This window comes from Schistocerca serialis, unplaced genomic scaffold, assembly GCF_023864345.2.
Source record: "Schistocerca serialis cubense isolate TAMUIC-IGC-003099 unplaced genomic scaffold, iqSchSeri2.2 HiC_scaffold_1183, whole genome shotgun sequence".
Taxonomy (NCBI): domain Eukaryota; kingdom Metazoa; phylum Arthropoda; class Insecta; order Orthoptera; family Acrididae; genus Schistocerca; species Schistocerca serialis.
Genome location: NW_026047385.1, coordinates 27,501 through 32,500, shown reverse-complemented (window position 1 = coordinate 32,500; position 5,000 = coordinate 27,501). Strand labels below are relative to the sequence as shown.

General features: G+C 50.5%; 1 non-coding gene across 1 annotated transcript in view; it reads left to right on the top strand.

The window, feature by feature from the left end:
• The first annotated feature begins 4,968 nt into the window (after positions 1-4,968).
• LOC126434181 (small subunit ribosomal RNA) overlaps positions 4,969-5,000 on the top strand; it is a 1,909-nt gene continuing 1,877 nt past the window's right edge. Inside the window, exon 1 of the ribosomal RNA XR_007579032.1 lies at positions 4,969-5,000. This exon is cut by the window's right edge and continues 1,877 nt beyond it. This is a non-coding gene — a ribosomal RNA (small subunit ribosomal RNA).

Sequence of the window (5,000 nt, the reverse complement as noted above, 5' to 3'; positions counted from 1 at the left end):
GAAGCGCCCCATCCATGTCGGTACTCGTACGCGTCGCACTCGCAGTCGCAAAAAACGCTGGGCAAATATATTTCTCGGAAGAGTAATGACAGTCCGAGCCTCCTGCGTGGGAAGAGTCTTTCTAGGCCCTGACCCACGGGAAGCGTGTAGCTTCCCCCATCCCGGACATTTCACGTCGTCACACTACCGGTATTGACTAATAGACTGATTGCTGATAATCATTAGCCACACACTGGGGGAAACGGCCGACAGGGGCGGCAACATAGTGGAGCCGCAGTGTCACTAATGTACAGAGATAGAACAGTTTCGACTGGAACCAGAGTAACCGTATACACGGCACTGATTAGTAATAGATGCAGAGCCATCAGAATACAGATAATATATACAACCGTCCCTATACATGCTGAAAGACTCTGCACACAATGAGAACCACACGTCAGCCAGACACTATCACACACTACTCTCTGCCTCTAACAGGCACACACACAATATCTAACCACCAGCATGGAAGAACATCCGGTGCATCCTCTCCGCCACATTACACAATCCACACTATCATAACCAGACCGGGAGGTCCACCCAGAAAACAGAATATCCCACCCTTCCGACATCCGCCATTGCTCAGCTAAGCCACGAACACCCACACATGTCCTACACAGGGGTGCACCCAACATCACAATACTGCCTCCTGTCACAGTACACAAACAATGGCAGGAATGAAAGACACAGATCTGCCACAACCTTGGAATCGGAGCGCCGCCTGTCATGAGCCACAAGTGCATCCTGACGTGACAAATCGGATGATCCCGCAGGCATGCACTTACGATAATCACTATCAACGAACCTGCCGCCCCCTCCCCCCCCAAAATACACCTTTCCCTACAACGTGTACCTTAACCTAAGCTATATTGTACCTTAACCTAAGCGATATTGTACCTTAACCTAAGGTATATCGTACCTTAACCTAACCTACATTGCGCCTTCACCTAACCTACGTTGTACCTTAACCTAACCTACGTTGTACCTTAACCTAACCTACGTTGTACCTTAACCTAACCTACGTTGTACCTTAACCTAACCTACGTTGTACCTTAACCTAACCTACGTTGTACCTTAACCTAACCTACGTTGTACCTTAACCTAACCTACGTTGTACCTTAACCTAACCTACGTTGTGCCTTAACCTAACCTACGTTGTGCCTTAACCTAACCTACGTTGTGCCTTAACCTAACCTACGTTGTGCCTTAACCTAACCTACGTTGTGCCTTAACCTAACCTATGTTGTGCCTTAACCTAACCTATGTTGTGCCTTAACCTAACCTATGTTGTGCCTTAACCTAACCTATGTTGTGCCTTAACCTAACCTATGTTGTGCCTTAACCTAACCTATGTTGTGCCTTAACCTAACCTATGTTGTGCCTTAACCTAACCTACGTTGTGCCTTAACCTAACCTACGTTGTGCCTTAACCTAACCTACGTTGTGCCTTAACCTAACCTACGTTGTGCCTTAACCTAACCTACGTTGTGCCTTAACCTAACCTACGTTGTGCCTTAACCTAACCTACGTTGTGCCTTAACCTAACCTACGTTGTGCCTTAACCTAACCTACGTTGTGCCTTAACCTAACCTACGTTGTGCCTTAACCTAACCTACGTTGTGCCTTAACCTAACCTACGTTGTGCCTTAACCTAACCTACGTTGTGCCTTAACCTAACCTACGTTGTGCCTTAACCTAACCTACGTTGTGCCTTAACCTAACCTACGTTGTGCCTTAACCTAACCTACGTTGTGCCTTAACCTAACCTACGTTGTGCCTTAACCTAACCTACGTTGTGCCTTAACCTAACCTACGTTGTGCCTTAACCTAACCTACGTTGTGCCTTAACCTAACCTACGTTGTGCCTTAACCTAACCTACGTTGTGCCTTAACCTAACCTACGTTGTGCCTTAACCTAACCTACGTTGTGCCTTAACCTAACCTACGTTGTGCCTTAACCTAACCTACGTTGTGCCTTAACCTAACCTACGTTGTGCCTTAACCTAACCTACGTTGTGCCTTAACCTAACCTACGTTGTGCCTTAACCTAACCTACGTTGTGCCTTAACCTAACCTACGTTGTGCCTTAACCTAACCTACGTTGTGCCTTAACCTAACCTACGTTGTGCCTTAACCTAACCTACGTTGTGCCTTAACCTAACCTATGTTGTGCCTTAACCTAACCTATGTTGTGCCTTAACCTAACCTATGTTGTGCCTTAACCTAACCTATGTTGTGCCTTAACCTAACCTATGTTGTGCCTTAACCTAACCTATGTTGTGCCTTAACCTAACCTACGTTGTGCCTTAACCTAACCCATATTGTACCTTAACCTAACCCATATTGTACCTTAACCTAACCCATATTGTACCTTAACCTAACCCATATTGTACCTTAACCTAACCCATATTGTACCTTAACGTAACCTAATTTGTGCCTTAACGTAACCTAATTTGTGCCTTAACGTAACCTAATTTGTGCCTTAACGTAACCTAATTTGTGCCTTAACGTAACCTAATTTGTGCCTTAACGTAACCTAATTTGTGCCTTAACGTAACCTAATTTGTGCCTTAACGTAACCTAATTTGTGCCTTAACGTAACCTAATTTGTGCCTTAACGTAACCTAATTTGTGCCTTAACGTAACCTAATTTGTGCCTTAACGTAACCTAATTTGTGCCTTAACGTAACCTAATTTGTGCCTTAACGTAACCTAATTTGTGCCTTAACGTAACCTAATTTGTGCCTTAACGTAACCTAATTTGTGCCTTAACGTAACCTAATTTGTGCCTTAACGTAACCTAATTTGTGCCTTAACGTAACCTAATTTGTGCCTTAACGTAACCTAATTTGTGCCTTAACGTAACCTAATTTGTGCCTTAACGTAACCTAATTTGTGCCTTAACGTAACCTAATTTGTGCCTTAACGTAACCTAATTTGTGCCTTAACGTAACCTAATTTGTGCCTTAACGTAACCCATGTTGTGCCTTAACGTAACCCATGTTGTGCCTTAACGTAACCCAATTTGTGCCTTAACGTAACCCATGTTGTGCCTTAACCTAACCTATATTGTGCCTCAACCTAACCTATATTGCGCCTTAACCTGACGCACGTTGTCGCTGAACCTGCTCTGTAATTGTTATGCAACTCGTTAAATTAGTGTAGTGTTGCCTAACCGCAACCCTCGCAATATAGTTCGCTATTCGCACTGCCCGGTCCCCTGTGTATCGCGTCATGTTAAACACCTTGCAGGTGTTGCTGACTTTCCACATGCTCCTGCTATACACTGTAATGTGGATAGCAGCAGGACGTACATGCCCCCCCCCCTTCCCCCCTGCCTTCGCAAGCTGGTCGTTGAGAAGTTTGCATGTTCAATGCCCTTCGCATGCCGACGTACTCAGCCTACGTTGTGGTACGGCCTGTCACCTGTCCGCCGATGTACGCAAAACCCACAAACTGTACTGCACATTGGTCCGTATGTACTGAATGATACATCGTGGCACATGTGTGACCGTACGACGACTGCGCCTAGCAACGGCAGACCATACAGTCCAAATATTGTGCACGCAGCTACGTGTCGTCTCCCTATAAGAGCTGGATTGCAGTGTGGTACGCCATTCAGACGTGTGGGAGGAACGGACGCCCTGGATGGCGATCAGCATGAGCAGTCTGTTGATGTAGTGGAGCGTGTATTCGGACGTAGTCGTCTCTTCTCACACACCGTGATAGCATGTTGCACCGCGTTCCACATCTGCGACATCCTGCAGAGGCCGGCTGACAGTCGTTCGCGCAATGGACACCGCATACGTACGGGGGCTACCTTCCACGTGTTCTCGAGGCGTGCACATGTTGTTGCGTCTATGTGGGCAGACGTAGTGTGTTGTGACACCTGACACAGGCATGCAATACTCGTTGCAAATGGCGATGGACGTCTACGTTTGCTGGTGACGTTACGCAAATGAACAACAGGTAACCCGTTGTGGTGCGGTTGTTCTCGCTAGAGGTGAATCAGTGTTGGCGACGATCGGTCGAGCTATTAACCGGTTGTTTCAGGGATACCCACCATGCCCACGAACGTGAAAGGGGACCCACCATGCCCACGAACGCGAAAGGGGATCTGGGTGTGAGGCGATACGCGGCGGTGGCTGGGTGGGACCGTCCCCGGCCGGTGAGGGGGGGCCGCCCGGCGTGCTGGCAGCGCGGTGCGTGGGCGCACGCGCTACAGCCGGCTGGTGGGGGCGGCCAGTGGCAGGCGCGCCGGCCGACGGACGCGGCAGGCGGCGCAGCTGCGCGCCGGCGCCCCCTGCTCGCGGCGCCTTGCGGCCAAAGTAGGTCCTCGCGGGCCCGGTGCGAAGCGCGGTGGCCATCTGCAGTGTGCTGGTCCGATTGAGGACTGTGTGCGCTGAGGATGCGCCGCCGCCCGGCGCTCGGCGCCGCGACGCCGTCTGCTGCTCGGTCGCCCCAGCGGTTCTCGCAGGTGGTTTGTATCGCAGCTGTGCGGACGTGTTGGCGCGTGCGCTGTGCTGGGAGAGTTCGCTTCGGCACCCAAGTGGGGCTTTTGTCCTTCTGTGGCGCTGGCGTTGGAGCTGCCGGTCACCGTAGGTGGCGCGTGTTGTCTCCCGCCGGCAATGCCACGACAGCACGCTCCCGGGCCTCTGTCGGCAGCGGCAAGCTCAGTTGGGAGCACGGGTGGTCGCACCTAAAGCGTCTACTCGCCTAACTCCGGGCGATTGCGCCTCTCTCGAACCCGACCAAGTACTTAGGACGGCGCTGCGCGCCGCCGGGACCTGAGAGGGTTTCGAGGTGTGTTGTGCAGGGGAGCTCAGCCTCCTCCTGTTTGCAGAATAATTGAGCGGACGCTTGCGTGTTCGCGCGGGCCCCCGGGACACACTCCCGGGCGGCCGGCTGCTCAGCTCTAGTTGACGCAGCTCCCTGGTTGATCCTGCCAGTAGTCATATGCT